The 24091-nt window shown below is 40.5% G+C and overlaps 1 protein-coding gene across 1 annotated transcript in view; it reads right to left on the bottom strand.

Moving 5' to 3' along the window:
* Window positions 1-24091, bottom strand: part of LOC308255572 (testis-specific gene 10 protein-like) — a 145689-nt gene that overhangs the window by 12642 nt on the left and 108956 nt on the right. The window lies entirely within an intron of this gene.

The following is a 24091-nucleotide window of genomic DNA, read 5'->3' as shown; positions in this document are numbered from 1 at the left end:
CTCCCATATGCGCCCCCACAGGGAACAAACCTGCAACCTAGGTATGTGCCCTGATCTGGAATCAAACCCACAACCTTTTGTTATATGGGATGATGCTCCAACCACCTGAGCCACCTGGACAGGCCCATTTTAATTTCTTGATTAGAAATATTGTCCTCCTTCTTACCAAATACAGACACACATAGTTTCATTTCCACCAACTTTTTTTTTTATCACATCAGAAAATTAATTAAGTAATGAGTTATTAATCCCAAACTGCAAACAATTTCCATTTCCAGCTTTGATATTTATTTATATACTAGAGGCCCGGTGCACGAAATTCATGCACAGGGGTGTGTCCCTCAGCCCAGCCTGCACCCTCTCCAATCTGGGACCCCTCGAGGGATGTCCGACTGCCCGTTTAAGCCCAATCCTACCAGGATTGGGCCTAAACAGGCAATCGGACATCCCTCTCACAATCCAGGACTGCTGGCTCCCAACTGCTCGCCTGCCTGCCTTCCTGATTGCCCCTAACCGCTTCTGCCTTCCAGCCTGATCACCCCCTAACCACTCCCCTGCCAGCCTGATTGATGCCTGACTGCTCCCCTGCCAGCCTGTTTGCCCCTAACTGCCCTTCCCTGCAGGCCTGGTCACCCCTAACTGCCCTCCCCTGCAGGCCTGGTTACCCCTAACTGCCCTCCCCTGCAAGCCTGGGTCCCCAGCCCTCCCCTGCAGGCCTGGTCACCCCTAACTGCCCTCCCTTGCAGGCCTGGTCCACCCCAACTGCTCTCCCTGCAGGCCTGGGTCCCTCCCAACTGCGTTTTCCTGCAGGCCTGGTTGCCCCCAACTTCCCTCCTCTGCCGACTTGGTCAGCCCTAACTGCCCTCCCCTGCAGGCTTGATCGCCCCCAACTGCCCTCCCTTGCAGGCCTGGTCCCTCCCAACTGCCCTCCCCTGCAGCCATCTTGTGGCGGCCATCTTGTGTCCACCTGGGGGCAGGATCTTTGACCACATAGGGGCAGCCATCTTGTGTGTTGGAGTGATGGTCAATCTGCATATTACTCTTTTATTAGATAGGATAGAGGCCTGGTGCACGGGTGGGGGCCAGCTGGTTTGCCCTGAAGGGTGTCCCGGATCAGGATGGGGGTTTCCTTGGGGTGTGGGGGGGCCTGGCCAAGGGGCCTGTGGTGGTTTGCAGGCCGGCCACGGCCCCTGGCAACCCAAGCGGAGGCCCTGGTATCTGGGGTTTATTTATCTTCTACAATTGAAACTTTGTAGCCTGGAGCAGAGCCAAGCCTTCTGCTTGCTCCGTGGCGGCAGCCATTTCTCTCGGGATTTATGTATCTTCTATAATTGAAACTTTGTAGCCTTAAGCGGAGGCCTAGGCCGGCCAGGGTATGTGGAAAGCTTGACTTCCTCCATCGCTGCGGGCAACCCTAGCCTCCTGCTCTTTCCAGCTCCATGGCTGCCGCCATTTCTGTTTGGGTTTATGTATCTTCTATCATTGAAACTTTGTAGCCTGGAGTGGAGGCCTAGGCCGGAAAGGTCAGGCGGAAAGCTTGGCTTCCTCCATTGCCGGGGAAACCCAAGCCTCCCTCCCGCTCTCTGTGGCCGTAGCCATCTTGGTTGGGTTTATTTGCATATTCGCTCCTGATTGGCTGCTGGGCAAGGCTGATTGGTGTAGCGGAGTGATGGTTAATTTGCATATTACTCTTTTATTAGATAGGATTTCTGCAAAACTGATATGGTGATACCTGTGACTACTGCTTTTACTGTGTGAGGTGAGTAACTACCTTATGGAGTGTCATTGCACTCCATTGTTAAGGAAGACAAATGAGATTATTGCCCAGCCAGCATGGCTCAGTGGTTGAGCGTCTACCTATGAACAAGCAGGTTCGATTCTCGGTGAGGGCACATGCCCAGGTTGCAGGCTCCATCCCCAGTAGGGAGCATGCAGGAGGCAGCCAATCAATGAGTCTCTCTCATCATTGATGTTTCTCTCACTCTCTCCCTCTTCCTTCCTCTCTGAAATCAACAAAAACATAGCTTTACAAAATGAGATTATTGGGGAAGGGAGAGGCAGCTAGGGGAAGTACTTTCTAGACTAGATACAATTAAAAAATGATGTCTGACCAAACAAAAATATATTGATGGTCAATATAAACTAAAATTTGCCAGAAAACAAACTCAGTAAATAAAATACAGAGTTAATATCTTAATAAAAGGAACTCATACAAATTGATGAGAAATGTGAAGAGAAAATTTATAAAATACTAGAGGCCCAGTGCACGAAATTCGTGCACGGGGGTGGTGGTGGTGTGTGTCCCTCAGCCCAGCCTGCACCCTCTCCAATCTGGGACCCCTCGATAGGATCGGGCCTAAATGGGCAGTCAGACATCCCTCTCACAATCTAGTACTACTGGCTCCCAACTGCTCGCCTGCCTGCCTTCCTGATTGCCCCTAACTGCTTCTGCCTGCCAACCTGATCACCCCCTAACCACTCCCCTGTCAGCATGATTGATGCCTAACTGCTCTCCTGCCAGCCTGTTTGCCCCTAACTGCCCTCCCCTGCAGGCCTGGTCACCCCTAACTGCCCTCCCCTACAGGCCTGGTCCCCCCCAACTGCTCTCCCCTGCAGGCCTGGTCACCCCTAACTGCCCTCCCCTGCTGGCCTGGTCACCCCTAACTGCCCTCCCTTGCAGGCCTGGTCCCCCCTAACTGCCTTTCCCTGCAGGCCTGGTCGCCCCCAACTTCCCTCCTCTGCTGGCCTGGTCACCCCTAACTGCCCTCCCCTGCAGGCTTGATTGCCCCCAACTGCCCTCCCTTGTAAACCTGGTCCCTTCCAACTGCCTTCTCGTGCTGGCCTGATCGCCCACAACTGCCCTCCCTTGCAGGCTGGTCCCTCCCAACTATCCTCCCCTGCTGGCCATCTTGTGGTGGCCATCTTGTGTCCACATGGGGCAGGATCTTTGACCACATGGGGGCAGCCATCTTGTGTGTTGGAGTGATGGTCAGTTTGCATATTACTCTTTTATTAGATAGGATAGCTATTCGGAAACATGTGGAAATTTTACTCTTATAAATAATCAAAGAAATGTAAATTAAAACAAGATGCTATTTTGAGTCCAGGGTATCTTCACCTTGACAGTAGCAACCTTTTGGGTTGGATGAATATGTGGCATAGGGAGCTCCTATGCCTTGCAGTGTGCTTATAGCACCCCTGGCCTCTATTAGAGGCCAGTGGCAACCCCCACCGTAGCAGTGACAACCATAAGTGTCTCCAGACATTGCTGGATGTCCACCGGGGGGCAAAATCTCTTTCAGTTGAACCACTGTTCCAGTTTAACAAATTGGTAAATTTCTTAGTGTGTGTTGATTAACATTAAAATGGGCAATTATAATTTCATACACTCTGCTGTCAGGAATACAAAATGGAGTGTCACTTTTTTTGGTAAAAGGTTTATTAGAATATAATTTACATACCACAAAACTCACCCATTCCAAAGGCACAATTTAAATTTTTTAGTATATTAAAAGAGTTGTGCAATAAAACCACAATCTCATAATCTAGTGTTAGAATTTTTCATTATCTGCAAATAAAACCCAGTACCCATTAGAGTCTCCCCACACACCCACTGTCCACCACCCCAGCATCTGCCTGAAGCAATCCCTAATCTACCTTCTGCTTCTATGATCTGTCTTATTCTGGACATTTTGTATAAATGGAATAATACAACATGAGTGTGGTCTATTGTGACTGGCTTCCTTCCCTTAGCTTAATGTGTTTTTAAGAGTCATTCATGATTTAGCAGCTATCAGTACTTCACCATTAAAAACATTTAAAAAATATTTTTATTGGGGGTGGGGGGTTATGGGGGAATAAGGACACATATGTATAAAAATAATAAAATAAAAAATAATAAAAAATAGAAAAGAAATTGTGAGGTAATCAGAACCCCCCCCCAAAAAAAAATAAAATAAATATTTTTATTGTTGACAGTGTTACAGATGTCTCTTAATTTCTTCCCTCCTTTACACCCCTCTTCCCAGTCCCTGCCCCACCCTAGGCCTTCACCACACTATTGTCTGTGTCTGTTAGTTATGCATATCCTATATAATAAAAGCCTAATATGCTAAGTGTCTGGTCATCTGTTCAACCAATCAAAGCATAATATGCTAATGATATGATAAGGCTGATCAACTGCTTGCTATGATATGCACTGACCACCAGGAGACAGATGCTCTGATTGGTAGGTTAGCTTGCTGCTGGGGTCCAGTTGATCAGGACTGAGCTAGTTGGGCTAGACATGCCCTGGAGCCCTCCCATGGTCCCTCCCCAGGTGGCCAACCTTCCAGATCCCACTCCAGCCCCGATTGTGCACTGGTGGGATCCCTTGGCCTGGCCTGCACCTTCTCGCAATCTGGGACCCCTTGGGGCATGTCAGAGAGCCGGTTTCGGCCCAATCCCGCAGGCCAGGCTGAGGGACCCCACTGGTGCACGAATTCGTGCACTGGGCCTCTAGTATGTATGTAAGTTCGTTGGTTAATCTCTTCCTGTCTCCCCCCCACCCCTCTTCCCTCTAAGATGCCAGTCTGTTCCATGTCTCGATGCCTCTGGCCCTATTTTGTTAGTCAGCCTATTATGTTCATTAGATTCCACTTATAAGTGAGATCATGTGATATTTGTCTTTCTTTAAATGGCTTGTTTCACTCAGCATAATACTTTCCAGATCCATCCATGCTGTCACAAATGGTAAGAAATCCTCCTTTTTTATAGTTGCATAGTATTTCACTGTATAAATGTACCAAAGCTTTTTATTCACTCATCTACTGATGGGCATGTGGGCTCTTTCCAGATTTTAGATATTGTAAAAACGCTGCTATGTATATAGAGGTGCGTATATCCTTTCTGATTGGTGTTTCGGTCTTCTCAAGAATCAGCAAACAACAAATGCTGGTGAGGATGTGGAGTAAAGGGAACCCTAATACACTGCTGGTGGTAATTCAGACTGGTGCAGCCACTATGAAAAACTGTATGGAATTTACTCAAAAAATTTAAAATGGAACTACAGGCCCTTGCCAGCGTTGCTCAGTGGTTAGAACATTGGCCCACACATAAGAGGATCTCAGGTTCGATTCCCAATCAAGGGCACATACCTGGTTTTCAGGTTTGGTCCCTGGCCCTGATCAGGGCACATGCGGGAGGCAACCAATCGATGTCTCTCTCTCACATCGATGTTTCTCCTCTGTCTCTTTTTCTCTCTCGCCCTACCCTCTCCCTTCCACTTTCTCTAAAAATCAATGGAAAAAATATCCTTGGGTGAGGATTAAAAAAAACCAAACAAACAAAAAAAGAAACTACCTTTTAGCCCAGTGATCCCACTTCTAGGAGTACTTCATTATTTTTAATGCCAAATAATATTACCTTGCATAGATGTCGGGACATTTGAGCTATTTACACTTTCTAGCTATTATAAATAATGTTGCTAACAACATCTGTGCACAAGTTTTTGCGTGGACCAATGTTTTCATTCCTCTTCAATAGAGAAGAGTGGAATTTGTGGGCTTTAAGGTAATTCTATTTTTAACATTTTGAAAAATTGCCAAAATGTTTTCCAAAGTGGCCTCGCTATCTTACATTCCCACCAGCAATGTATGAGGATTCCAAATTCTCTACATCTTCGCCAACACTTGTCACTGTCTGTTGTTTTTTTAATTGTTGCCATCCTAGTGCTTGTGAAATGGTATAATTTTTATTTGCATTTCTCTGATTGCTAATAATGTTGAGCATTTTTTCATGTGCTTATTTGCCATTTATATATCTTCTATAGAGAAATGTCTCAAGATCTTTTGCCCTTTTTTTCAGTTGGGCTCTTATTAAGCAGTAAAATTCTTTATACATATCCTAGATGCAATTCCCTTATAGGATATATGCTTTGAAAATGTTCTTTTACCATTCTGTGCAATGCCCTTTTACTTTATTGATGACATCATTTGTAGCACAAGTTTTTTATTTTGGTAAGTCCTTTTCATTTATTTATTTTTCTTTTGTTGCTTATGCTTTCTATATGTATCTAAGAAAGCATTACCTAACCCAAAGTCACAAAAATTTCCTTGTATGCTTTCTTCTTGGGAGATTTATAATTTTAGCTCTTATATACAAGCCTATAATCTATTTTAAGTTAATATTTGCATGTGGAAAGGAATTCAACTTCATTCTTTTCCATGTAGATATTCAGTTGTCCTAGTACAATTTGTTGAAAACAAACAAACAAAAAACCCTTTTCTTTGCCCATTAAATTTTATTGGCACCAATTTTTTAAAAATAATTTGTCCACAAATATGAGTTAATTTCTGGGCTCTCTATCCTGTTCCATTGACCTATATCTTTCCTTATGTTAATATTATATTCTCTTGATCACTATAGTTTTGCTGTGAGTTTTGAAATTGGGTATTGTTAATCCTCTTTGCTCTCCTTTTTCAAAATTGTTTGGCTATTCTAAGTCATTTGAATTTCCATAGAAACTTTATATATCATGTCAATTTGTACAAAGAAGCCAGCTAAGATTCTGATAGGCTCTGTATTGAATTTGTAGATCAATTTGGGATAGTATTGTCTTTTGTTTTTTTAATCCTCATCCGAGGATATTTTTCCATTGATTTTTAGAGAGAGAGGAAAAGAGAGAGGGAAAGACAGAGAGAAACATCGATATGAGAGAAACACATCAATTGATTGCCTCCTGCACAAACCCCGACCAGGGCCCTGGCTGAGTGGAGCAGGTAACCGAGGTATGTACCCTTGACCAGAATCAAACCAGGGACCCTTTGGTCTGCAGACAGACGCTCTAGTCACTGAGCCAAATCAGCTAGGGCAGTATTGTCATTTTTAAAATGTTAATTTAAGTCTTCTGATGAATGAACATGGGATGTCTTTCCATTTATTTAGGTCTTAATTTCTTTTAACAATAATTTTCAGTTTTATAAAGTACAAGTTTTGCACTTTTTTTTATTAAATGTATTCCAAAATATTTTATCTTCTCTAGATGCTATCCCTTTTTGTGTAATTCCATTTAATGGATTTGTTTTCTTCTTTTCATTTTTGAGTTATTCATTGCTAATATAGAAATGTAATTGATCATTATATATTGATCTTGTATCCTGCAACTTGATAAATGCATTTATTAGTTTTAATAAGTTTTTAGTATATTTTAGGATTTTCTATATCTAAGATCATATAATCTGTGAAAAGAGATATTTTTACTTCATACCAATCTAGGTGCATTTTATTTGTTTTTTCTTGCCTTATTTCTAGGATAGAATCTTCAGGACAGTGTTGACTAGAAGAGGTGAGAAGGGCATTTTTATCATGTTACTGACAAGATAGAGGAAAAGCATTACTCTACCACCATTAAGTATGATGTTAGTTGTGGGCTTTTTGCATATACTCTTTATCAGGTTAAGTTCTCTTCTATTCCTAGTTTACAGTTTTTTAAATCATAAAATGGTGTTGAATTTTGTCAAATACTTTTTTCTGCATTTACTGGGATGATCATTGGTGTTTGTTCTTTATTGTATGGATATAACATATTTCATTAATTGTTTTTCAGGTATTAAACCAACCCTGTATTCCTGGGATAAATCCAATTGATCAGGATATAAAATTATTTGTATGTTGTTGGATCCTATTTTTTAGTATTTTCTTGAGAATTTTTCATCTAAATTCATCTTCAGTTTTCTTTGCTTATGAAAATTAGACAGATATACTATATTTATTTGGAATAAAAAAACTAAGACTTGGTTAAATTGTATGGAATGGGAATTATATCTCGCCAAATATATTTGTTAAAAGAAAATTAGGGCTGTAGATCCAAGATGGTGGTGGTGTAGTGGACCAAACTTGAATTACAACTAAATTATTGAAAAATCATCCTGAATAACCAACTGAAAACCAGCTGAAGAGAAGTCCTACAACCAAAGATTTACAGGAAAAGCTTTATCGGGACTGGTAGAAAGGGCAGACACACAAAAAGGTTTTGCCCTGTTCCTAAGGGCAGTGGCTGAGGTTCTAGAGAGATATTTCAGCTGCTTGGGGGTTCCCCTGAGAAGCTTGGGGTCTAAACCCCAGGCCAAGCTCCTTAACCCAGAGCACCAGAGCTGAAAAGTGGAGTCCACATAACACCTGACTGTGAAAAGCAGTGGGGTTTCTGTCCACTACAGAGAGATAGAAGTTTGCTACAGACATAGGTACCTTCTTAAAGGGCCATCACACAACATTTCATTCACAGCCTCTCACCCTGGGTTTCTGCAGAGGATGGGAGGAGTAAACTCTCCCATGAGGAGAGTCTGGGGTTTGTGGCTCTTGGTATTGTGCTGAGTCATTCTCCCATACTGTAGATATCATCTTTCTTAGGTGGAGCACTCCCTTCATGTAGCATCAGCCTAAGAGAAAGCAATAGCCCCACCCCCTGCACTCCCTCCCACTCAATCCTATGGAGTTTATGTCCCGCTGAGTAGTACAGTTGGAGGCTCTTTCAGTGACTAAGCCTAATAGGCAGCAGGCAGGCAGAGGCAGGTGGAGGTTGATCTTGTCAGGGTATCTTGGGATGTTTGCTGACCTGCCCCCTGGCTCAGTGCTGGTAGAAACCAGCCTTGGTATGCAGCATAATCATCCCCATGCACCCCCAGGCCTAGCATAAGCAGCCACAAAGTGAGGATCACTTGTAGTTACAAACAGGTTGCTGAGGGCAAGTCACACACACTGACACTGGCCTGTACCACAGTTCATCCCAAGAGGCCCAGAACAACACACCCACTGGCAATCTTCAAATCACATCAGAGCAGAATCCAATAAGCTTCATAAGCAGCATATCCAAAGGGAGGTCTCAACAGGTACCAAACCCTGCTGAGGCAATTTCTGCTTCATGAATTCAGCACCTGCACAGCAGCTTGCACGCAGTGGTCACGATTGAGCCTCATAGTCAATAGCAATCAAGAATCAATTATAACAAGAGGCCCCACTTAACCCACACAGGAGAAATTCCTGGAGCACACAGCTCAGGTGATCAAGGAGACTGTACTACTGCATCCCACAGAACACCTACTACGTAAGGCCACCCCACAAAGTCTGGGAATCATAAGAAGCACAAACAGACAAAATGGGGCGATAAAGAAACATGCCCCAAATAAAAGAACATGAGAAATCCCCAGAAAAAGAGCTAAGTGAAATAGAGGCAAGCATTTAACAGATATAGAGTTCAAAGTAATGGTTATAAGGATGCTCAAGAGCATGAAAAGGGACATAGAAACCATGGAAAAGGACCAATCAAAAATGAAGAATACAATTTCTGAAATGAAGAATACACTGGAAGAAATAAACATTAGGTTAGATGAAGCAGAGGACTGAGTCAGTGATTTGGAAGCAAGATAGAAAAAACACACAGTCAGAGCATCAAAGGAAGAATTTTAAAAAATGAGGATAGTTTAAGGGACCTTTGAGACAACATGAAACGTAACAACATCCATATTATAGTGGTTATCAGAAAGAGAGAAAGCAAGGAATCAAGAATCTGTTAGATGAAATTATGACCAAACACTTCTTTAACCTGAAGAAAAATGACACACAAGTCCAGGAAGTGCAGAGTCCAAAACAAGATGGAGCTAAAGAAACCCAGATCAAGACACATCATAATTAAAATGGCTAAGGTTAAAGACAAAGAGAGAATTAAAAGCCACAAGAGAAAGATAGTTATAACTGTTATCTACAAAGGAGCTGATTTCTCATTAGAAACATTTCAAGCCAGAAGGGACTGGCATCAAATATTCAGTGATGAAAAGCAATGAGCTACAAACAAGGCTACTTTACCCAGCAAGAATATCACTTAAAACTAAAAGGAAATAAAAAGCTTCCTAAATAAACAAACAAAAAAAACTAAAGACTTTTGTTACCACCGAACTTGTATTACAAGAAATGTTAATGGGACTGCTTTAAGAAGAAAAAGCAGAGGGGGAGGAGGAGGAAGGGGAGGAGGAGAAGAAGGGGAAGAGGAAGAAGATCTAAATACCTACCCTTCTTAAACTATTCCAAATAATTCAAGAGTAGGGAAGATATCCAAGTGCTTTTTATGAGGCCAGCATTATCCCAATTCCAAAACCAGATAGATATGGACACTACAAAGAAAGAAAATTATAGACTAACATCCCGATGAATATAGATGTTAAAATGTTCAACAAAATAATTTTTAAAAAACCCACACAGATCCATCAGTACATTAAAAAGATCATACACTGTGATCAAATTGGGTTTATCCTGGAGATGCAAGGTTGTTACTATATCTTCAAATCAATAAGCATGATATACGACATAAACACATGAAGAATAAAAGCCACATGATCATATCAAAAAATGCAGAAAAAGCATTCTATAAAATCCAACACCCACTTATGATAAAAACTCTCAGCAACGTTGAAATAGAGGGATCATACCTCAACATAATAAAGGCCATATGTAGCAAACCCTCAGCGAACATCATACTCAATGGGCAAAACTACAATGTTGGGAACAAGACAGGAATGTCCGCTTTCAACACTCTTACTCAACATGTTACTGGAAGTCCTAACCATTGCAATCAGACAAGAAAAGAAATAAAAGACACCCAAATTAAAAAGGAAAGTTGTTACTCTTTACAGATGATATGATCATGTATGTAGAGAACACTAAAGATCCACCAAAAATTTACTAGAACTAATAAATGAATCCAATAAAGTACCAGAAATCAGATGCATTTTTATACACCAGTAATAAACTATCAGAAAGGAAAACTAAGAAATCATTCCCATTTACAATTGCTTCAAAAGAATAAAATATCTAAGGGTAAATTTAACCAAGGAGGTAAAGGACCTATTCTCCGAAAATTATAAGACATTGAAGATAATACAATTAAGTGGAAGCATATACTGCATTCATGGATGAAAAGAATTAATATAATTAAAATGTCCATACTAGCCATGCTGGTGTGGTTCAATTGTTGAGTGTTGACCTATGAACCAGGAGGTCATGATTCAATTCCTGGTTAAGGCACATGCCTAGGTTGCAGGCTTAATCTCCAGAAGCCGATCAATTATTGTCTCTCATCATGAATGTTTCTATCGCTCTCTCCCTCCCCCTTCCTCTCTGAAATCAATAAAAAATATTTTTTAAAAAATGTCCATACTATGCAAAGCAATCGATAGATTCGACACATTTCCTATTAAGACACCAATGGCATATTTCACAGAACTGGAACAAATATTCCAAAAATATATATGGAATCACAAAACACCCTGAATAACAATAGCAATCTTGAGAAAGGAAAACAAAGTTAGAGGAATCAGGCTACCTAGGCATGTGCCTTGAACCAGGAAGATATCAAACCACAATACAAGGCCATAGTAATCAAAACAGCATGGTACTAGCATAAAAACAGACATGTATATCAATAGAACATAATAGAGAGCCCAGCAATAAACCCACACATTTATAGTAAATTAATATTTGAAAAAAGAGGCAAAAACATACAATGGAGTAAAGGTAGTGTATTCAATAAATTATGTGGGGAATATCAGACAGATACATGCAAAAAATGAAATTAGAGTACCAACTTACACCATACAATGAATAAACTCAAAATGGATTAAAGACTTAAAAGTTAGACTCAAAACAATAAAAATATTAGAAAGAACCTAGTCAGTAAAATCTCAGACATTTCTCATAGCAATATTTTTTCTGATATATCTCCTCAGACAAGGGAAACAAAAGAAAAAATAAACAAATGGCACTACATCAAACTAAAAAGTATTTGCACAGTAAAGGACACTATCAACAAAATGAAAAGAAAGCTCACTGAAGGGAGAACATATTTGCTGATACATCTGATAAGGGCTTAATATCCAAAATTTATCAAGAACTTATAAAACTCAACACCATATCTTGAAGAGGGAAGCAGTGGAGGCCAAAAGTACAGCCACACCAACACTTAGAATGCCCTCTAACACCCCGCCTAACCTGAGCAGTGAGTTTTTCACCAGCCATAACACATGAGGGACCACTGCCGGGCCCCTGCAGTGAGTGGCACCCTACCTTTCCACCAGCATCCAGATGCCTGCAGTGACCACAGGCCAGAGAGACCTACCACACCAAGACTCCCTGCCTGTGCTCCTGGACTGGTGATACCAGACTCCGCACTCCCAGACTTGGCACTACTGGATCCCAAGCATTGAGTGCAAGACAGCAGGATCCCATGCCCATCCCGGCCCAGCTCTCAGGACCACACTGACTGTGTGCCTGCTGTGACCCCAGGAACCTCCACCCAGCGCCCTGCCTAGCTCCAAGGACAGCACTGATGGTAAATTAACACTGGGCCTAGTGCCTGTCCAGCCCTAAGAACTGCCCTACCAGGTGCCCACCCAGCCCCAAGTCCATCGCCAATGGTAATGGCCAGGGACACTTGGTCTGGCACCCGCCCAGCCTCAAGGAATGCCCAACCAGTCACCTGCTGAGCCCCAAGGACAGCACCAATGGTACTGGCCAGGGACATTCAGGCCAGTGCCTACCCAGCCGCAAGGATAGCACCGATGGTACTGGGAAGGGACCCCAGCCAGGCACCCCACCCAGCCCCAAGGACCAGGCTGACAGGGAAAGCAAGAGGGTCCTAGAGCACTGCCCTATCCCGATGGCTGGGCCATTCAGTGAATTGCATGCCAAAGAACTCTGGGGCCTCACAGGGAGTCACACACCAGAGGATCTCTGCACCTGTCCCCACCAACCCCAAGAAGCTGTATCAGACAACTGAGGGACCAGATCCATTGGGGAAGGGAATACAACTCAGAGCAGAGACATTACAGGTGTAAGGCTCAAGGCAGACCCAGCCTCTGGGCTAAGGAGTCCCAGACCATTGGATCGCTAGGGGCTTCAACTTCTTGGACATCAAGTATGTCACCCAGGGCCAGCAACTGTCAGCAACTCATATTACATAGAAACAAATTACAAAGGGACAGCAAAAATAGGGAGACAAAGAAATAATCCCCAAAGGAAAGAAAAGGAGGAATCGCCAGAAAGGGAAATAAATAAAATGGAAGCAAGCAATTTGTCAGAGAAAGAATTCAAGAGTAATGGTTATAAAGATGCTCAATAGTCTGGATGGGGAATTCACCAACAAGTGTAAGAATCAAGTGGAAATGAAGAATGACATAGCTGCAATAAAAAAACACAATAGAAGGTTTCAACAGTAGACTAAAAGAAGCTGAGGCCTGAATTAGTGAGTTAGAAGACAGTGTAGAAAACACCCAATCTGAACAGCAATTGGAAAAAAAATTAAAAGCAGGAGGAGAGTTTAAGGGAGTGTAGGGACAATATAAAATGAAGCAACATCCACATAATAGGGGTGCCAGAAGGAGTTGAAGCTGAGCAAGGAATAGAAAACCTATTTGAAGAAATAATGACATAAAAGTTCTCTGACCTGGGGGGAGAAAGTTGCACAAGCACAGAGAGTCCCAAGTAAGAGGAACCCAAAAAGACCCAAATGAAGACACATCAGAATTACAATGGCAAACCTTAACGACAAAGAATCTTAAGAGCTGCAAGAGAGAGACAGAAAGTTACCTACAAGGGATCTGCCATTAAATGCTCCAATCAAAAGACACAGGGTGTCTGAATGGATAAGAAAACAAGTCCCATATATATGCTGTCTCCAAGAGACCCACCTCAAAACAAAGGACTCACACAGACTGAAAGTGAAGGGCTGGAAAAAATACTTCAGGCAAATGGAAATGAAAAAGAAGCTGAGGTAGCAATACTTACATCTGAAAAAATAGGCCTCAAAGTGAAGGCCATAATAAGAGATAAGGAAGGCCACTTCATAATACTAAATGGATCAATACTATAAGAGGATATAACTCTGATAAACATATATGCACCCAATACAGGAGCACCCAAATACATAAAAATACTTGTGGAAGATATCAAGGGATAGATCAACAGCAATACATTCATAGTAGGGGATTTTAATACCCCATTGATATCACTAGATAAATCTTCTAGACAAAAAAATCAACAAAGGAACAGCAATCCTAAATTATTCATTAGATCAGGTGGAACTAATTGACATCTTTAGAACATTTCACCCCAAAGCCACTGAATATACAATCTTCTCAAATGCACATGGCACATTTTCAAAGATACTAGATATATCAGTTAATAATGCATATTTTTTCCAATAGATGGAGTTACACATATGTTGATATATATGCGATTTGATATATATGCTATTTTGTTGTATTGACAGCAAGCTTCAAAACTTCATATGTCAAATTCTCTGAAGGTGTTAACATCATAGATATTTTTATGCTTAAAAATGTCAAATTTTGTGCCAAAAAAAGATCATTTGCGGGACGTTTTAATTCATTGCTTTATTTTGAAGAAAAGTGCTGCTGAAAGTTATCATATACTTCGGGAAACTTATGGTGAACATGCTCCATCTCAAGATATTTGTGAACGCTGGTTTAAATGCTTTAAAAGTGATGATTTCGATGTGAAAGACAAAGAACGTCCAGGTCAACCAAAAAAGTTTGAAGACCAACAATTACAAGCATTATTGGATGAAGATGCGTGTCAAACTCAAAAACAACTTGCAGAAAGATTAAACGTTGCTCAGCAAACAATTTCCGATTGTTTACAAGCAATGGGAAAGATTTTAAAGGAAGGAAAATGGGTGCCACATCAACTGAATGAAAGACAAACGGAAAACCGAAAAGTCATCAGTAAAGTGTTGCTTCAATGGCACGAAAGAAAGTCTTTTTTGCATCAAATTGTGACTGATGATGAAAAGTGAATTTATTTTGAGAATCCCAAACGCGCAAAATCATGGGTTGATCCAGGTCAACCATCAACATCGACTGCAAGGCCAAATCGCTTCTGAAAGAAGATGATGTTCTGCGTTTGGTGGGATCAGGAAGGTGTGGTGTATTATGAGCTTCTAAAACCAGGTGAAATCATTAATACTGATCACTACTGACAACAAATAATCAGTTGAACCACGCTTTAATCGTAAAACAATCAGAATGGGCCAGAAGACACGGCAAAGTAATTTTGCTTCATGATAACGCACCATCACACACTTCAAAACCAGTTAAAGACACGTTAAAAGATCTTGCCTGGGAAGTATTAACCCACCCACCATATTCACCAGACCTTGCTCACTCAGATTAGCACTTGTTTCGATCAATGGCACATGCACTTTCTGAGCAGCACTTCAAAACGTACGAAGAAGTGGAAAATTGGGTCTCTGAATGGTTTGCCTCAAAACAAGTAAAGTTCAATTGGGACGATATCCACAAATTGCCTGAAAGATGGGGGAAATGTGTAGCTAGCGATGGACATTACTTTGAATAAAGCACTTTCGGTTTCTCTTGAAATTATCGTGTTTTCTTTGGTCACAAAATCTGCATTATTAACCGGTACACCTAGTAGACTGCATATTAGAACACAGGCTAAGTCTCTTCAAATTCAAGAAGATTGAAATCATATCAAGCATCTTCTCAGATTAACAATGGCATAAAAATAGAAATCAACTACAATAAAAAAAATAAAAACCTGTAGGCTAAACAGCATGCTATTAAACAATGACTGGGTTACCAAAGAGATCAAAGAAGAAACAAAAAACATCCTGGAAACAAATGACAATGAAAACACAACAATCCGAAACATATGAGACATAGTGAAAGATATCCTGAGAGAGAAATTCATAGTATTACAGGCCTATCTCAAAAAACAATAAAAAATGGTAATAAATGATCTAACCCTACAACTTCAAGAATTAGAAAGAGAACAGTAAGAAAATCCCAGAGTTAGTAGGCGGAAGAAAATAATAACGATCAGAATGGAAATAAATGACATAGAGACCAAATAAATAAAACAAAAGATCAATAGAACCAAGAGCTGATTCTTTGCAAGGATAAACAAAATTTCTGAACCTCTAGCCAGGCTCACCAAGAAGCAAAGAGAGAGGACCCAAATAAAATCAGAACTGAAAGAGGTGAAGTAACAACAAGCCCCACAGAAATACAAAGAATTGTAAAAAAAATACTTTGAACAACTCTATTCCAACAAACTGGACAACCTAGACAAAATGGACATATTCCTAGAAAAAAATGAAATCTTCCAAAACTCAATCAGGAAGAATCAGAAAACCTGAATAGGCTGATAACAACTGATAAAATTGAAGTAGTAAACAAAAACCTTCCAGCAAGTAAAAGCCCTGGTCCTGCCAGTTTCACAGGGGAGTTTTACCAAACATTCAAAGAAGAACTAAAACCCACCCTCCTTAGACTATTCCAAACAATTCAAGAGGAAGGAACACTTCCAAGCTCTCTATAAGCCAGCACTATCCTAATCCTAAAACCAGATAAAGACACTGCAAAGAAAGAGAATTACAGGCCAATATCCCTGAAGAACACTGATGCTAAAATCCTCAAAATAATATTAGCAAATCACATCCAGCAATACATCAAAAAGATCATTCACCTTGACCAAGTGGGATTTATTCAGTGGATGCAAGGCTGGTATAATATCCACAAATCAATAAATGTGATACATCACATAAACAAATTGAGAGACAAAAACCACATGATCATATCAAATGCAAAAAAAGCATTTGACAAAATCCAATACCTGTTTTGATAAAAACTCTCAGCAAAGTGGGAAGAGAAGGATCATACCTCAAAATAATAAATGCCTTATATGACAAACCTATAGCCAACATCATACTCAATGGGCAAATACTAAAACCATTTCCCCTAAAAACAGGAACAAGATAGGGACGCCCATTTTCACTACTCCTGTTCGACACAGTACTGAAAGTGCTAGCCATAGCGATCAGACAAGAAGAAGAAATAAAAGGCATCCAATTTGGAAAAGAAAAAGTAAAACTGCCATTTTTCGCAAATGACATTATATTACATAGAAAAACCTAAAGACTCCTTCAAAAAAAACAACAAGATTTAATAAATGAATTCAGCAACGTAGCAGGATACAAAATTAACAACCAGAAATCTATGGCATTTTTATACACCAATAATGAACTCACAGAAGGAGAAACTAAAAAGACAATCCCATTTAACATTGTAACAAAAAATTTAAGATACCTAGGAATAAACTTAACTAAGGAGGTAAAAGACCTGTACTCGGAAAACTACAGGATGTTGAAAAAAGAGATAGAGGAAGATATAAGTGGAAGAATACCGTGTTCATGGATTGGTATAATCAACATCATTAAAATGTCCATACTAGCCAAAGCAATCTATAGATTCAATCCCCATTAAAATATCAATGGCATATTTCACAGACCTAAAACAAACTCTCCAAAAATTTATATGGAATAAAACAAGACCCCGAATAGCTGCAGCAATCCTGAGAAAGAAGAACAAAGTTGGAGGGATCACAATACCAGATAGCAAGCTATATTACAAAGCCACTGTTCTCAAAACAGCATGGTACTGGCACAATAACAGACTTATAGACCAATGGAATAGAACAGAAAACCCAGAAATTGACCCAAGCCATTATGCTCAATTAATATTTGACAAAGGATGCAAGAGCATACAATGGAGTCAAGATAGTCTCTTCAATAAATGATGCTGGGAAAATTGGACGGATACATGCAAAAAAATGAAACCAGACCACCAACTTACACCATACACAAAAATAAACTCAAAATGTATAAAATACTTAAATGTAAGGTGGGAAACCATAAAAATCTTAGAAGAATACATAGGCAGCAAAATATCAGACATATCTGGTAGCAATATGTTTACTGATACATCTTGTAGGACAATGGAAACTAAGGAGAAAATAAACAAATGGGACTACATCAAAATAAAAAGCTTCTGTACAGCAAAAGAAACCATCAACAAAACAACAAGAAAGCCCACTGCATGGGATAACATATTTGCCAATGTTATCACCAATAAGGGTTTAATCACCAACATTTACAGGGAACTCATACAACTTAAGAAAAGGAAGATAAACAACCCAATCAAAAAATGAGCAATGGACCTAAATAGATATTTTTTGAAAGAGGACATAAGGAATGCCAAGAGACATATGAAAACATGCTCAAAGTCACTAATCATCTGAAAGATGCAAATGAAAATGACAATGCTATACCATCTCACACCTGTCAGAATGGCTATCATCAACAAATCAACAAATGACAAGTGCTGGCGAGGATGCGGAGAAAAAGGAACCCTCGTGCATTGCTGGTGGAAATGCAGACTGGGGCAGTCTCTGTGAAAAACAGTATGGAGTTTCCTCAAAAAACTAAAAATGGAACTCCCATTTGACCCAGTAATCCCACTTCTAGGAATATATCCCAAAAAGCAGAAACACCAATCAGAAAGGATATATGCATCCCTATGTTCATAGCAGCACAATTTGCAATAGCTAAGATTTGGAAACAGTCTATGTGCCCATCAGCAGATGAGTAGATTAAAAACTGATACATCTACACAATGGAATACTATGCTGCTATAAAAAAGAAATAACTCTTACCATTTGCAACAGCATGGATGGACCTGGAGAGCATTATGCTAAGTGAAATAAGCCAATCAGAAAAAAATAAATATCACATGATCTCACTCATTTGTGGAATATAATGAACAACACAAAGTGATAAATAAAAACAGATCCAGAGACAGAGAAGCATTGAACAGGCCATCATAGAGAAGGCAGGGGAAGGATTGGGGGGTTAAGAGATCAACCAAAGAACTTGTATCATATAAGCATAACCAATGGACATAGAAAATAGGTGGTGAAGGACTGGGCTGTGGGGTGGGGGAGGGTTGGGAGGGTAAAGGGGACATATGTAATACTTTCAACAATAAGAATTTTTAAGAAGTACAAATCAGCAGGTACAGAATAGTCATGGGGATATAAAGTACAGCATAGGAAATATAGTCAATCCTATATAATAAAAGCCTAATATGCAAATCGACCGAATGGTGGAACGACTGGTCGCTATGATGCGCACTGACCACCAGGGGGCAGACACTCAATGCAGGAGCTGCCCCCAGCCCCCAGATCCTAGGCTGGCCAAAGCGGGTGCCAGTGGGGGCCCCTGATCATCCCACAGGTGGTCCCACAGATTGGCTCTGATCACTGGCCAGGCCTAGGGACCCGAACGCCTCTAGTAATCTATATGTATAATGGAGGAATATGCAAATTTGTCCAGGATGCCATCACATCATGACCATTCATACAGCAGGGCGGCACTCCGGGTCTAAGCTGATTTTGTCCTGCCCAGGCAAATCCCAATGGTGACCTGGGGTTTACTAAACTTTACTGGAGCTGCTCCCCACACCCCCAACTCCTGCCCCAGGACAGCAGCCAGGGAGAGCCGCCAGGGAGGGCAGCCAGGGAGAGCCGAGTGGGGTAGGGGCTGCAGGGAGCCACAGAGGGGTGGGGCCACCCAAGCCAAGCTTCTGGGGTTCTGAGAAGAGTGCCTGAAGGAAGTGGAAGCTTCGGCAATGTGGCTGGCCAGGAGTCGTGTGTGTGGAGGGGATGTCCACAGGCGCACAGACAGGCTTCTGCCTGAGGGGCGGCTCCTGGGCGAGCCCCAGGGCTTCGGCAAAGTGGCCAGCCAGGAGGAGGGCAGCCCAACGGGTGCAGAGGGTGCAGAGCGGCACTGAGGCGGGGTGCACTGGAGGGGACTGGGGCCAGGGCAGTGGGCCGGTGGGCGGGGATCTGCAGTGGCCCCAAGACGCGGGTTGGCCTGGCGGGAAACAAGAGGCGATGACTGCTGGCGAAGGATGCCTGGGCAGAGGGGGCGGACCCGCAGCCCTGAGGTGGGGGTTGAGGGGCAGCGCCACCTCAGTGGAGGGGCGCTGCACTGCCGGGTACCCCACTGCGGCAGTCGCTGAAGCTCCCAACGCTAATCGGGCCTCACTGCGGCCACCCACGCATTTGAGAGGCCGCAACTCCTGCTCCCGCCTTGCCTTGGCCCAAAAGCAAGCCCGTGCCTACCCCGCCTCCAGTTCCCGCCCTGCCCCACCGCTGCACGCGCCTGCACAGTAAGTGCAAAACCTACCACCTGCTCCCCAGAAGCGGGAGCAGTAGAGAATGAGGGGGTGGGGAGAGGAAAGAATGTGGAGCATCCATGATAAAGAGGTTCTTGAGAACGAGGCTCAGAAGCCTCATGGGGAGGTTTGTTCTGTTTGCCCCGCGGCTGTCCCTTAGGAAAGGCGGAGAGCGCAGTTGTGAGAGCTCCCTGCGCGCTGAGTCCAGGTACAGCCAACTGGAATTGGCCTCAGTTTCCTGAGTCCAGGTCCACAGCCAACTGGAACTGGCTTCAGTTTCCTGGTCTGTAAAATGGATTAAGCGTGTCCCAGTGCCTTCACTGAGCTTTGAGGGCCAATTGAGATACTATATAAAGAAAATGAGGGAAGAACAGAGAAAGAAAAGGAAGGGCGAGCAACACAAAAGAAATATTGGAAGGAACCTGTAAATCTATTGTCACTTAAATAGAGAATATAGTCAATAGTGTTGTAATGACGGTATGATGCCAGGTGGGTACTGGAAATATCGGGGATACAGATCTTTTGCCTTTAACCTCAATTTCTCATTTAAAATTATCTGAGTATTTCCAGGGATGCAGGCTGATTCAATATTAAAAAATAAATAAATGTAATCTATCATATCAACAAACTAAAGGAGAAAAAATTTTTTTCAATGATTAATAAATTTAATGACAGAATTTAAAACTTCTGCACAGAAATAAAAACAAACATCAAAAATCCCACCACCCCACAAAAATTAATAACCAGCTGGGAAAAATATGACTACCAAATGGCTAATTTCTTTAATTAAAGAAAAGAATAAAGGAACCCAGGATTGCCAGATTTAAAGGAGAAAAATTACATGAGCATATTATCTGATGCAGAGGGAGCATTTGACAAAAATTCAACATCCATTCATTACAAAACTCTCAGAAATATAGGAATAGAGAAAATATTCCAGACCTTGATCAAGAGCATCTACAAAATCCTACAGATAATGGTAAAAGATTGAATGCTATTCCCCTAAGATTTGAAGAAGGCAAGGATAGGTCTACTTTCTCCACTATTGTTAAATTAGCACTAAGCTACTAACCAGTGCAAAAGGGCAAGAAAAGCCATAAGGACTGGAAAGGAAAAAATAAAACTGTCCTTATTTTCAGATAACATAATTGTCTATAGAAGAAAATCAAGATATATTTAGAGAGTATATGAGAAAAGAGTGAGTTTGTGCTCCATTCCCAATTAAACCCAAGATAGGGCAAGATCCCAGAGTAATCTGCAGAAAAATTCCTACAAGTAATAAGTGAGTTTAGCAAGGTCACAGGATATAAGATAATCGTTCAAAAATCAATTGTACTTCTATATGCTGGCAATGAACACACTGATGGCAGAATTTACACTAGAATACCATTTACAGTACCTCAAAAAATCCTTTGTATTTTGTAGGTGTAAATCTAACAAAATATGTATAGAACTTACATGCTGAAAACTACACAAAAGTAACAAAAGATATCAAATAAGATCTAAATAAGACATACCATGTTCATGGATTAAAAGTCTTAACATAGTAAATTTGTCAGTTCTTCTCAAATTGTTATAAAGATTTAATGCAATTCCTATTAAAATCTCAGCAAGATTTTTTGAAGAAATAGACAAATTATTCTAAAACTTAAATGGAAAGACAAACTAAAATAGCTAAGACAACTCTGAAGAAGCAGAATAAAGTGCATGAAATCTGTCTACTTGATTTAAAAGTTTATTATTAGCTACAGTAATTAAGATTGCGTGGTACCGGTGAACAAACAGGCACAGATCAATAAAAAAATAAATAAAAAACCAAGAAGCAGACCCGCTCAAGTACATCCAACTGATACTTCACTAAGGTACAAAATCAATTTAATGAAGGAGAGGTAGCTTTTTCAACAAATGGTACTACAGTAATTGGACACCTATAGGCATTAAAAAGAACCTCGACCCAAACCTTACACCTTATGCAGAAATTAATTCAAAATGGAAATTAAATGTGAAACATAAAACCAAATGACTTGTACGCATACATATAAGCCTAACCAATAGACACAGACACCAGGGGGGTGAGGGCATGAGTGGGGTGTAGGGAGGCAATGGGGGGGGATAAGGACACATATGTAATACCTTAATCAATAAAGAAAAAATTTTTAAATAAAACCTAGCAAAAATCTTTGGGACCTAGAGCCATGCAAAGAATTCTTAGACTTAAAACCAAAAGTAAATCCATAAAAGAAAAATTGATAAATTGTACTTCATCAAACTTTTAAACTTTTGCTCTGAGAAAGACCCTGATAAGAGGATGAAAATACAAACTACATAGTGGGAGCAAATATTTGCAAACCACATATCTGAAAAATAACTAGAATCTAGAATATACGAAGAACTCTCAATACTAGCATTAAAAAAGCAAACAATTCAATTAGAATATGGACAAAAGAAAAAAAAGAGACATTTCTCTAAAGAAGATAGATGGCAAATAAGCACAACAAAAAGATATCATTAGAGAAATACAAATAGATGATGATATAGCACTATACACATCAGAATGGCTAGAATAAAAAATAGTGACAATACCAAATGATGACAAGGAAGTGGAAAAACTGGATCACTCATACATTGTTGGTAGGAATGCAAAATGGTACAGACACTTGGAGAAATAGTTTGGCACTTTTCTAAGAAACTTATCATGGAACTATTATATAACACAAAAAATTGCTTTCCTGGGCATTTACAGAGAATTTAACACCTATGTTTACAAAAACCTGTACACAAATGTTGATAACAACTTTATTTGTAAGATCCAAAAACTGGAAATAATCCAGATGTCCTTCAATCAGTGAATGGTTAAATATGCTGTGTTATACCAACTGCATGGAATACTACTCAGCAATAAAAAGGAACGAACTATTAATACACAGAACAACCTGGATGAATCTTCAGAGAATTATGCTAAGTAAAAAAAAAAATCCAAAAAAGTTACATAACTGTATGTAATTATAGAAATGGATAACAGATTTTAAGGAGGGGTTGGGGATAAGAGGAAAGTAGATAGGACTACAAAAGGGCAACATGATGGATCCTGTAATGGAAAAAACCTTGCCTGAATCTAAGTCAGCATCCTGATTGTGATATTCTACTACAGTTTTGTAAGATGTTACCATTGGGGGAGACCAGGTAAAGGATACACAAGATTTCTTTGTACTATGTCTTACAATTGTATGTGAATATACAGTGATCTCAAAATCAAAAGTTTAATTTAAAAAAATGTATTGTAGAGAAAAAGAAAACCTCATTCACTGCTGGTAGGAATGTAAACTGATACAGCCACTATGAAAAATAGTATGTAGGCTCCTCAAAAACTTTTGAATAGAGTTACCATATGACCCAGCAATACCTCTTCTGGGTATCTACCTAAAAAATTTGAAACAATTTATTTGCAAAGATATATGCACTCCTATGTTCACTGGAGCATTACTGGCCAAGACATTGAAACAACTGAAGTGCCCTTAGATAGATGATTAGATAAAGATTATGTGGTACCTATACACAACGAAATACTACTCAGCCATAAGGAAGGATGAAATACTGCCATTTGCAACAACATGGATGGACCTTGAGAATATCATGCTAAGTGAAATAAGTCAGACAGAAAAAAGTCAAGAACCATATTATTACACTCATATGTGGGATATAAAACTGAAAGCAACAAATGAATAAATAAAAAAAACAACACAGACAATAGTATGGTGGTTACTAGAGGGAAGGGGATTGAGGAATAGTAAAGAGTAAAGGGGATCAAATATATGGTGACAGAAAAAGATTTGACTTTGGGTGGCGGTCACACAATGCAATATACAAATGCTATATCATAGAATTGTACATTTGAAACCTATATAATTTTATTAACCAATGTCACTACAATAAAGTTTAAAAAGTATTTGTGTCCACTGAGCACATAATACAGATAAAGAAATACAAAGATGCCCGGGCCATTGTGGCTC

This window comes from Plecotus auritus (assembly GCF_963455305.1).
Source record: "Plecotus auritus genome assembly, chromosome: 8".
In the NCBI taxonomy this organism is placed as follows: Eukaryota; Metazoa; Chordata; class Mammalia; order Chiroptera; family Vespertilionidae; genus Plecotus; species Plecotus auritus.
Note: the sequence above shows the minus strand (reverse complement) of the source record. Positions and strands in the feature narration are given on the sequence as shown.